Raw genomic sequence first — 12,879 nt, 5'->3', positions numbered from 1 at the left:
GTAGTGGCAGGAAACTGATCTGTGAGTGCCAAAATAAAGGTGCAGAAATTACATGAACTCATTACACAACCCACGGTTTAGCATTAATGTTTTTTGTTGTTTTTTTAACTTCAGAAATCTACTTGCCTGAAGTACATTTTTACTTGCCCCTTTACAAATTGTTTTATTTATTATTATTAAGTGTTCGGTCGGTACTGCGCATGTGCAACACTCAACGGTGTGAGAAGGAATCCTTAATACTTCCATCATCAGCTCTGGAAGAAAGGGATGCATTTAATTCTTTTCATACCACATGCCCGATTTGGGCAAATGAGTTGTTAGATTTACAGACTTCACTCTTCTCCTCTCAGCGACCGGGTAGCTCAGGTCACAACAGCACAGCAGTGTTGAAACTAGCAGCTAGCAACTTTGTCATATTAATCAACAATGTTTGCTTGCGAAATTTTTTTTGCAAAAACAATACGTGTTTGTATGTTCCTTTCACAACCTTTCTTGGTTTTCCATGTTGCGTATGTTATTATGTATACTGCACATTGTGCACATTTTCTACCATCATCATCAGTTATTATATCAGTTATTCTTTTTAGCCATCCAGCTGTGTTTTTTAATATGCCCTCCTCCTGCTGCAGTATGAGTGTGTGTATTTGCATCCCATCTAAATTAATATTTAGCACTGAGCACCCAAAACAACTGTTAATATTTCAGAAATTAAGAAAATAAATGCAGGAAAGCCAGACATGTTCTCTTCCTCCCCTCCTCCATCCAAATCTAGCTGTGGACACGTGGAAGAATATTCTGGTCATCATGAAGTTTTGGGCTCAGCAGGGGAAAAAAAGAAAGGCAAAAAGCAGGACTGGAGAGGAGGAACAGAAAAGATTTTTTTTTTGTAAAATCTGACTCCGCCCCTGTATTACGACTGGCTGCAGTAGATCATCTGGTCAACAAACTGAACTGGGGGAAGAGGGGAAGTGTGGACACGCCTTGAAGCTATGAAGTGTGTGTGTGGCATGTGTGTGTTTATGTTACTGACAAAAAGAAAAGACAGAGGAAGAGTAAAGTAAAAGAGAGATGGCGTAGAGGGAATAAGAAATAGAAAGAGAAACTTGCTTTTTTCCATACATAATTATTTCAATCAATCGGCATCAAATATATATATCAGAAAACAATCATAAGAAGAATGGAAATATTTCACTGCTTTTCTCATTATCAGTATTGGGGGCTTATTGTCTGCAGATAGCTGTAGAGAAGAAAAGGTGTGTGTGAGAAGGAGAGAATGAGTGAGACGAGCCCATACCTGTCCCACTGCCCCACGTAAACCCTGGAATGACTGGGAGTCACGACGAAAGCCGGGACCACCTCATCGTTTTAACAAGTGGTCTCATCCATTAGTTTTTACTGTCGTTATAAAACCAGTGCTCAGCTGGCTCAACAAACACCTTGCTCTTTTGCTATTTGCTTGTGCAGAACATACTTATTGTGAATCATGGCCAATTTAAGGCTTTATAGTAGATCTGAGTATCACTGATTCATTTAAAAAATGCATTTTTAGGGCAAATTCACAATATCTTGGTCAGCTATGGTGAACATTGCGTTTCCTGTGCTAACTTGCAATCTTCAAAGCAGAATTCATGTTATTTTCCTTTTCTTGGTAAATTATCTCTTGAGGGCGAAACAGTACTTTCCTGCATAACAAGGCAAACTCTGGAGTTAGTCAGCTGATAGTGAAAGGGACACTTCCTTTCTCAAAATAATGATATGAACCAGTTGGGTTTAAAAAAGTGCAGGTCTATCTGCACATTATCTGGGTTACAACAACAAATTAAGCTAATTGTATTATTCTTTCTCTAAACATGTATTATTTATATATCCATTTCCATGTTAAAGAAAAAGTTCAACATTTTAGGAAATACTCCTATTTGCTTTGTTGCCGAGAGTGATGTTTGCTAAATATGACGCTACCGCAATAGCCAGTTCACTTAGCTTAGCATAAAGACTGGAAACGGGGGGAAAACAGCTAGCCTGGCTCTGTCCAAAGGTAACAAACAAGTGAACATGTTGTATCATGTTTCTTAGTTCTGTTTACTCTTAACCCAAACCCACTGTATTGTTTTTACACTTCAGATTTTCTACAGATTTAATAAGAAAGATACATTGTGTTAATTTGTGAGCTTTTATCATAGAGCTAGGCTAGCTGGTTCCCCCTGTTTCAAGTCTTTGTGCTATGCTAACCTAAGCTAACTGGCTACTGGCGTTAGATTCATATTTAGCATAAAAACCTGAGTGTTATCAGTCGAGCTCTCTGCAAGAAAGCAAAAATGGCCAAAATGTCAAACTATTCCAGCTTTACTTTGAATCTGCAAGACTAGATATACCAACCTGATACTGTATGTTTGTTCTTCAAGTCGAACCCTCTGTCACTCTTTATCTGAACATTTTAGTTACAAAAAGGTTTAAAAGGGAGAGATAGATAAAACACAACTACAGACTAAGAGCAAAAAGACAAAACACTTTGGCAAAATGGCAAAGATCTTTCCTCCAAACAACACTGAAACATCGAGGTTCAGATTGCCTTCATTCTGTTTCTCTCGCCATCTGTCTGTGTCCTTCCTCTTTGTGTCTCTGTCCACAAAGAGGAAGAGGAAAAAAGAGACAAAGAACAGTCAGGCAACAGAGAGGGATGGGTCACGGAATGAAATAAGAAAAGATATGAGATCAAAATGAAAAGTGAAGATGAAGAAGAAGCAGCAGCATCAGCAGGGAAGTAGAGGGAAGAAAGCAGCAGAGGCAGTAGATTTTATCCAGATGCAGAACTTTCACAGTGGACGTCAGCCAACAGGCATGTACTCATGCTTTAGCTATGTCATGGGCTGCCTGCTCTACCCTAAAACCTCCCCCTTCCTTTAAACTCTCCCTCACTCTACTTCTTTTAACCTCTCTCTCTCTCTCTCTCTCTCTCACCTACCCCTCGTCTCCACCTCTCTAAACCCAGTTATCCCCCTCTCTTTTTTATCTCCCTTCCTGTCGTTCTTGCTCTGACTCATCCACATGCTGCATAAATAAACGTCTGACAAAAGGGGGGACGTGGACTGTGTATTGTCAGGATAAATTCTGTTCATGAATTTTGTCTTGGTAATAACTAGGGTGGTAAATTTAAAGGACATGGCTTTGAAAAGCAACAACTGGTTCCATGAAAACCCAGATGTACAGTGTACCAGTTTTGCCTGACTAACTTTTTTTGTCTTGTCTGAGTTTGAGCAGACGGACAGGCTAGCATTTGCTGTGATGGTGATTTTCCATTGAGCACTCAAGAAAAGAGAGGGAGACAGACAGAGGGAGAGGGAGGGACTAGACAAAAGAAATTGAGAAAAAAAACATCTGTAATTCTCAAATGGAATTTCTTCCATCATGAGCCAAACCTCCAAATGTAACCAGCAGAGGAGGTCAACTCACACTAAGAGTCTGGTGGACCTGGTGGCCTACATACACTATAGATCAACACAAACCCCACCTACAGTTAAATTAGGAAGACTTCCCAAAACCAAAACTACATGAGCTAATTCTGGAGATTCTTGTAGGTTATTTGATGTGCACTGAGAGAAAATCATCACTCCTTCACGATTTATTCAGAAAGACTGAAATTTAAAGATCTGTTGGTTGACCAGTAGTAATAAGTATTTCATGATTCTGTTCTTCGCCTGAGATGACACCTTGACCCGTAATTGGGGACAGAAAGGTAATTAAAGATATTAAATCGCCCTAAAAACACAACAAGGGGTCTACCTCTGGGATGATGTCATCGGACCAGTCCAAACAGCCAGACTGGCGGGGGGTGAGGACTTTACTAATGACTATAATGTGGGAAAGACTACCCCTGCCACTTTAAGACTGTGCCCGCCACATGGCTCCATAAGGATGTAATGCATTCCAGGTGTGGCAGAGGCTTTTTGTTTTTGTATGTATTCACTCTCTCACACACATGCATGTGTACATAAACACAAACCAACAGAAGTCTGCATACGTGAACTGCACACATCAAAATTCTTTTGCATGAAGGAAATTTCGGCTTCACATGACATTAACACATTCAATGTTGCTCTCAGAGTAAACCACACAGCTACGCAAAGCAGCATATCCATGGGCTGTACAGGAAACATAAAGTATTTCAAGCCGAGCTACAAGCTCCTGTGGAGCAATCTGTAACTTGCATTAACTTTCAGCAATTTGCTAATTAGCAAGTTAAACATGATCCCTTTGGATATGGATGTCCTGCTGTTCCTGGTGCCTTCAATTCATAAAGGTATTTTATTTACGAACAGGGAAATTATAAATGTATCTAATTATCTTCAGTGTTTTATACAGTGTGTATGAGCCTACACATAAAGAAAGATGAATACTGTACTGTGATGTTTGTAGTTTTCTCATGTTTACATTATCAATACAGTGGCCACTTCCTTTTCATGTAAATCTTAGTTTTAAAGGTGGTGCTGTGATGTGTAACCGTTCTCACCTGCACAAACCACAAAGCCACCATGAGGCCAGGCTGTCTGAGGACTGTAATAAACATATTTGGTCAGCCACTAACTTCAAAACTCACCTGGAGATTTCCTGAAGCAAGCCGCATTTTCACCAATTAGTGTACTCCACTTTCCTTAATTAAGTCTCCTTAATGCTCCAAATCCATTGTGCATTGGCATTTGAAGATGCATTGTGTAAAAGCTAACTAACAGCAGGATATACGCAAAATTCGTCCAAACTGCTGAAACTCTTGAGAGCCGGTCAAAATAATACCACTATTTTATAATCTTGACTTGTGGCGTCGGCCTATAGTTCACCTTAGTCCTCTTTGTGTCCGTGCCACTAACAAGGGACTGTATGGACCGTGTACATTTTGATACTTTGTGTATGGTAGAAACAAGAAAATTTGTCTTTTGTTTTTGAGTGAATTTTTGTTTTGTTTCTAAACTCACTTCTACTCTTCGGAGACAGACAGTCAGTTAGCAGTTGTAGCAACTTGCTGGGATTTGCATAGACTGAATTCAAGCTAACTGAAATCCGTCTCTCAGAGCTGTCGCCCATTCTTCTCTCGGCAAAGTAGTTTCCTGGCAGCCGAGAGGACAAAACTAAAATACGGATGCCTTCGTTGTTTCTGACACTTTGTATTTAATACCAAACTATTAAAACGCACACGGACAGGATGGGTCGGGGCTAGCTGTTTAGCTTGCCCTTTTCAGTACATATCTCTGTAACACAATGAAAAGATGTCTTTTCACCAACATCAGCACTGTAACCTCTTTACATTTCGTTGATCATCATTAATTCATCTGGCCAGATCTTACACATTGCACCTTTACAGCAAAAGTATGGAAATAAATACATATATATCACGGATAATTTGAGTATTTGATTTGTATGTGTTTGTATTTTATTATGCACTTAATTGTTTAGTTGTTATGTCATTAAATGCCACTGCTGCCCAAGGACTCCAGATGCAAATCAGCCGGTGCAATCAGCAATATTAAGTGCACTGATCTCAGATTTAGTGGCCTCACTGAGTATTTGCATAAACTTACCTTTGTCAGTAAAACAACTGGGGCTCTTTAACACACAATGCTTGTGATGGTGTTTAGTGTGACATTTGTTTTCAGTCAAAGACTTATTACGTACTATTTCCCCCAAATACATTTGGATTTTGGTGTACAAATTAGGCTTTTTCAGAGCTTTGAAACAAAGCAGTGTGAATCCATATCAAATACAAACAGCAGCGCCTGAAATCTGTATCTCTGACCAGCATCACAGGACAAAGAAAACCGCTCCCTGCAGTAATTTGAATTGGTAAATGGTAAACTTGTGTTGTGTTTTCTCTGGACAGCAAACCCTAACATTTGGACTGCGATCCAAAACCATGGATCGAGACAAGCTGTGCTGCAGGCAGAGAAGAAAAGAGAAAGTGTGGAGCGATGGGGGAGAGAGATAGACAGGAGGAGGAGGAGGAGAAGTGATGATGTGGAACTTGTGAAACTAGAAGTCAGACTGAGAATGAGGATTTTTAGAAAAAGGCAGAAAAGGGAAAATGGGGTGTGTTTGTGTGCGTGTGTGCATGCACATGTTTGTGAGTAATAGACACATACTTTAATTATTTTTTTAATTTAAAAAAGTATACTTTTTTGGATACCAGAAGATTTTTAATATTAGTTAGTGAATTAGTGAATTAGTTTTGTCAACAAACACATTTAATATAAACTGAAAAGCAGAAGCTATTTGCCTAATTTCAGTTTATTAGAGACGGTTCACATTCATCACAGGTTTCATCATTAAATCATGAACTATATTGCTCGGCTAACACAGTTAAATTAAATCAATGTGATTAAGAGGCCGTTAATTAAATTAAACATAAATTAAGCTAACTTCTGTTTGATATCAAAGGTGTCTTTCATTTAGCTTTTTTTCCCGTTCATTATTTCCCTGTTGGCTTCTCTTTTAAAATACTTTATATGTTTTGCTTTGGAATATATTTTCTCATCATCAGCATCCTCTCCATCCCAGCTTCTTCTTGCAAGACAGCATCGGGGTCTTGTAGATGTAGAGGCTGCTCCTGCTGTTACGGTGTGTAGGTCTCATTGAAGGTCCAATTTCCTGTGACCCTTAAAAACTGCACTTCTGCCCTTAACTTAGCGCATGTTCTTTCTGCAACAGAGCTGTGTAAGATGTGTCATATGTGAATTAACTGGTATTACAAACCAAGAATAAGTCAACACTATAATGCTTAAAGATTCCCATCTTCATTGATCCATGTCCCTTATTGTCCAAATGTGGAAAATGTCAAAGAAAGTTAACGTTATTATTACATACAGCATGTGATGTGATGGTTAACACTATGCTATGGCAGTCCACTACGTTTATTTCTTGTATTAGTGTTTCTAGTCTGACGTGTCTTAGTGGAAAGCTAAAAAAGCAGGAGTGCTATTGATGTTCTTTCTGTTGTCCAGACTAAATATACTACTCTGCTGCAGGAGTGACATTTTGTATTTGTTTTTTGTGAACAACTCAACTTGCATTAACTAGGAAGTATTGCTTTCTCCCAGGCAAATTCTTAAGGCGGCCTGGTTTTCCTGCTGCCGATAGAAGATGTCTTCCACCCATAGCTTTAGCTTTCTACTGCTGCGGCCCTCCTCCCTCTGGCTTAGCGGGTGGAAAAAGTGACACAGCAGCTGAGCAAAATGCAGGAGGTAACGCTGCTCCCAGACAGAGTGATCAAATGGAGACGAAAAAGATCTCAGAGCTTCATTTAGTTTTGAAGGATTTATTCAGAATAATGAAACGCAGACAACTGTTCATTTGAAAAACTTTGTTCACTGTGTAACACAAACGTTTAACTAAATAGTGTGCGGTTACAAACAACAACATATGGGACATGTTCAACTGTGCAGACGAATGTGGATGGTAATCCCAACCCCCAACACACACACACACACACTCACACAGTCTTTGCTATGATCCAAGCAATCAATTTGCTGAAGTTGCTAAATAACTAACTTTTCGAGTCCACTAACATCTTTTAGAAAATTGGGAATTTTAACAAAGAATTAGGATGTACTTGAAACTACTGACAAATCTTTTACACATCAGTCAAAGACATGAGTTTAAAAGAAATGACAAAGCATGTGGTAAAAGAAACATACAAATCTCCACCATGTACCAAATTGACAAGTTCAACAAGTACAATCAGACAACAGACTCTCAGCTGTAACGGCAGTCCTCTCTCTGTCCTCAGGCTGCATCATTTTAACCACAAGCTCAGGTAAGTTTAAAAGGCTGATTGTCCTCAGCAAGCATCCACCAGGTGTTTTATGTGGCAGGTGGAGGTTTGATTAGTAGCAGGTGGCAGACAGTTCAAGTGCTCAGGTGAGCCTATAACCCAGAAAAGGCAAGGCGCAATCCATTTTAGTGGTTGAGTACACTTACAAATCCCTGCAGAGAGGAGCAAGTCATTGAGGGACATTACAGTGCATTGAGCTGGTCTGAGTCCAGATACATTGATCTAAACATTGAGTTTAGATTTATGATATAAATGGAAAATATAAAGAGAAGGTGCACTTTGTTTTAAATTCAGTAATATATACAAGCCCCCAGGAAAGGCTTTGATGCAAATTTTACAAAGTGGCCAATGATGAAATTACATTTTCTGGGTCCGTTGCATGATGCCCCTAAAAATACTTCTCCCGTAAACTTGCAGCCGAATACAGAGCTATTTTCCTTCCTCTGTTCTTGTGAATGAGCCAGAGTTTGAGGCTCTATGGGCCCCGAAATGTGATAGATCCGAGTATTTTCATCTGAATTTTATTCTTGAAAGTCAAACATTTTGAGCATAATGCGCCACTGAGCAGCTTTCATTGGAATGAATGGGGAGCCGCCTCCAATGCTGTATCCTGTTCTCTTTATGCATCCATGGTTTAAGTCAGCATTTCCTCTGTAAACTGTTGGTGTCCAATGGTGCCATGCCAATAAGCATGTTTTCATTACAACCAAAACCTTTACTATAGGCTGATTCTTGAATCATTACACTTTCAGTAGAGAAAGAAGACCCCTTGGTAAAGTCTGTGTGTGTGGTTTAGTTTGTGACTACTTTCTTAGAGGGAAACTGCTTTACGCTCTTCTGCACTCTAACCCGACCCTGAAGCCCCGGTCTACGTGTTGTACTAGAGCTGGTGTTACTGTTTGGGATCGTCTGTGCCTCGTCAAATCCTTCAGTCGATCATTCTTGTACGAAACCAAGAAATTGTCAAAGCTGAGAGCCGCCATGTTTGCAATTTCCTTTAAAATCTGTTATCTCAAGATCACAAGTTAGTTATGTTACATTTTGTTGTCTCCAGACAACGAGCTTTGTTACATCGAGATAAAAAAAAGAATTGACTTGTGATCTTAAGATAATGGCATTAAAAAAACAATTACAAGCACAGCTGTCCTTGGCTTTCATAGAAACTAATTAAGTTGAAATTATTAGAGGCATTGTCAAGATAAAATATCCCACCAGAGCTTTGAACAGCAATGCAAATGTAAGAGAAGTAAAGTAAAAGCTTTTTTTTCCAGCATCCAACTGTTTTGTAGACCGTTCTCCTCCTTCCCATCTGTGAAATCATTCAAGTGCGGAGGAGGTCTGGAGGAGTCATTTTACTTCCTTGTTGTCAAACCGACTGCAGCCGTAAAGCCAGAGAGGCCAGGCGCTGGAGGTTTTCCTGACAAAAGTCTGTGTGAGCAAAGCTGATTTCAAAGGAATTATTTTCAACTTACACCACTACCAACACTACAATAAAAAGACAGAAGATGATGGAGGTCTCCAGTTTAAGTTCCCTAAAATGTGTCCTGTTCCTTTACAGGACATGGAAGGGTTGAGGTCAGTCATGAAGGGGGTGGCATATGTGGGCCTATAAGTGATGCGTGGAGGGGTTTTTTCCCCTCAACTTTGACCTCACCTCTATAACTCTTGTTTCCCACCCATCATTGTCACTGCGGGGACCCCACCATCTTTGTGTGTTAGTGTCTTGAGGAAGAAACAGGATGGAAAGAACAAGAAAGAAGGAGGAAAATACATGTTATCCATTTATTCTACCAAATAGCATCTGCAGAGAGAAACACTCAGAGGCAGCTGAAGTCATGGAAGCAATATTATTGTGGTATGTGGACGTGGGACTGAACAGTTTCCATACAGGAAAAAAAAAGACTGTAAGGTTCCTCCCTCCCGAAAGTTCGGCCAGTCTGTCTCCATCATACCAAAATAAAACTGCAGGAACCAGAGCAATTTGAAAGGTGGAGTTACTGAGGGGAAGTGACGGCAGGAGAGAAAGAAGTCGATGTATCAGATTTCCATTAGTGTTAATATCGATGCCACGGTTTGTCGTGTTCACAATCTTTTGCAGGGCTTTGTTTTTTCTTTAGGGGTGTAAGGATGTCATTGGCTTCATAACAACCCTGACGCTCTCTGTCCTGGCTCTTGTGGAAACAAAGTGGTAGTTTTGTGATGCATGCTGTTGTATTAGAAACCTTTTGTTCAAACACTTTGTTTCCTTTTAAAACTCTCCTTCGTCGTTTACCACAGAGGTTAGTTACGGATGGAGCGCAGTGTCTCTCTTTTCTCTGGTGTGTCATCCGGGGCTCTGAGTGCATTTCCCCAGATGTGTAATGATATACTGCTGTGTTGAACTCGCCCCTAACCAGCCAGGGAGAGGGAGAGAGAGAGAGAGAGAGAGAGAGAGAGAGAGAGAGAGAGAGAGAGAGAGAGAGAGAGACTCCAGACAGCTGAACTCACTTAAATGTGTTCCTCATGTGTGCCGTAATATGGAAAAGATTTCAGCGCTCTCCCCTCCGCTCACCATAACTGAGCTCAGCTTAACCCTTCAACAGCCAAAACGCTCCTGTTTAATGCAGTCTGCAGGTCCTGTATCTTTTATCCTAGTTGTGAAAACTGTCCCTCAAACATTTGCACATTACACACAGCTGTACAGTCAGATTGTAAACTTGAATTCAACCATTAAAAAAGTATGTCACTGTAACTGTAAATAGGTGAATTTATATTTTTTTAAAGGGTTGAGCAATACGGTATAGGTCTGCTGTGCCTCCTGTAACTCATAGGAAGAGTCTGATGGAGTGAAAGAAATTGAGTAATTTCCGTCTTGGGTTTGTGAGTTTACTGAAAATGTTCATTGTTGACCATTAAAACTACAATGCTATGCCAAATACATCCGGCATACCTCAACACGACTAAATTATGTGACTGGCACAGCAGTGCTAGAGCTACATGCTAATATCAGCATGCTAACCTTCTCACAGTGACAAAAGAGTGCTGCAGTGCTTGACAAGAAGCCAATGGGATTTTTCCTTTGGATTTTGGATTAGTGCAGAAAATGAACAACACAAGTTTATGATACGTACTTGTTTTGTTCAGAAAAATTATCTTATATGATTTTTGAAGCGTAAATGCAATCAGCAGAAGTAAAATGCGTGATAGGCTGTAAACAAACTGCACCACTGTCACATGACGTCAGCAACACTAAGTTAAAGGAAGACTAGTTTTCGATGTGAACACGTTTGTAGTCTCATTCAGTCACTCGTTATAAACCACCTTTTATATAACATATACCAGTGGAATACTGACATATTTTGTATCATAGAAAAACAATTAAAATATCTCCTTAGGTTGTGTAAACCAAAGAACCATTGACTTCAAGACAAGGGGAGTGCAAAAATACGAACTCATTTCTGGGTTAAGACTCATTCCTGCAGCACTCTATGCTAACTTCAGCAGGTATTGTGTTTACCATCTTAGTTTAGTGTGTTAGCGTGCTAACATTTGCACTAAAAACAATTACAGTGCAATTGAGGCTGATGGGAATGTCGTTAGTTTTGGAGGTAGCCTATTTGGTCATAAAACAATTGGACAAATTGAACTTTTGACCGGATGATGGAGCTAGATTAAAAGATAAAGATTGTGTTGGTTGGTAAGGATAGTAGTTTGTAGAAAGGACAAATATGTCAGCTGGTAACGCTTATGGGATCGATAGGATTTATCTTCTGGGTACCATGAATTCTGTACAAAGCTTGAATCCAGCCAATAAGTGTTGAGATATTTCAGTCTGGACCAAAGTGGTGGACCGAACAACCGACTAACATGGCCCTCCCTTGAGTCATGCGTGGCAAGTGTAGCTAACAACTGCCTCTCAGTGTTACAACATGTATCTTTGACTGCTGGCACCTGATGAAGTAGAATCATTGTGCTTAATTGGGGATCGACACACTGATATATGGATGTGAATACTAATGTAATTGTGCTGTGAATGTGATGCACTCCTTTTAACAAAGTAGAACTATTCTCTGCTTTGCTTTCAATTAGAAAGTGATGATTCATTATTTGTTTAGTGCCGTTTAGTTACTTAACTTACAACATTTTGTGAGTAACTGAAAACACAGCCGTATTCCTCAGATTGAGTTCATCATTTTGTAAAATTTTCCTCATCGTGAGAACAACCCCTCTGACTTTTATCTCTGCTCCACCAAAACCTTGACTGAACTCTGTCAAAAGATCAACTCGACTCTTTTGCATATTTATGCAGCCTTTCAAAAGAAATTAAAAAAAATACATATAAAGACATTCTCTTGCTTTACACTTATATGAGTTGGACTTTTTTTCCTCTCTCAAACCACGGCTCAGCTCTATCTAGCAATTAAGTGCCTGCCGTGGACTCTGGTGACATTGTGCGGGGATATTTCTGTCACGTTTATTATGCGTTTGCTGACCAGACTGTGAGTCATATGGACACACAGGCATATCTAACCATGTGTTAGTCCCAGCCAAGGGAGGTTCCCTACTTGGATTTTTTTTTCTCTTTTGCCTTCTACTTTGTTGCAATTCTCACGTTCTTTCTCATCACATGAGCTTTTTCATTGACAGAAAAGCTTTTTGGGGGAATTGTAATTGCTTGAATTTTGATATATCCTCTGAAGTATGCAAGAAATATGCAAGAAGCCCTTTTCACGAGACAAAAAGCTGTATTTTCTTTGACGTGATTAAGTGTATCTCCAGTGGAAGAGCTATTCGCTGTGACTCAACTTCTCCACCATGCTCGCTTGGGTTTCCTGACACATATTTATACTCTCCCTTACCCGTACCCCTCACTCCCACCCATCCCCAAACTGACATTAGAGCAGCTCTTCAATAACCCCGCCTCCCCTCAGCTTACGTTCAAGAAATATATTCCACTGGAAAGAGCCTGCAGATGTGGTAAAATAAGGGAGTGAAGGTAGACAGGGAGAAAGAGAGGCAAAGATGAAGAGATGGTGGGGATACACTGAAATGATACGAGAAACAACGGAAAAACTGGAAAAGCA

The sequence above is a fragment of the Cebidichthys violaceus genome, unplaced genomic scaffold (genome assembly GCF_023349555.1).
Source record: "Cebidichthys violaceus isolate CVI_PGR_0920_01 unplaced genomic scaffold, fCebVio1.0.p SCAF_16, whole genome shotgun sequence".
NCBI lineage: Eukaryota > Metazoa > Chordata > Actinopteri > Perciformes > Stichaeidae > Cebidichthys > Cebidichthys violaceus.
This window is presented reverse-complemented; position numbering follows the sequence as displayed.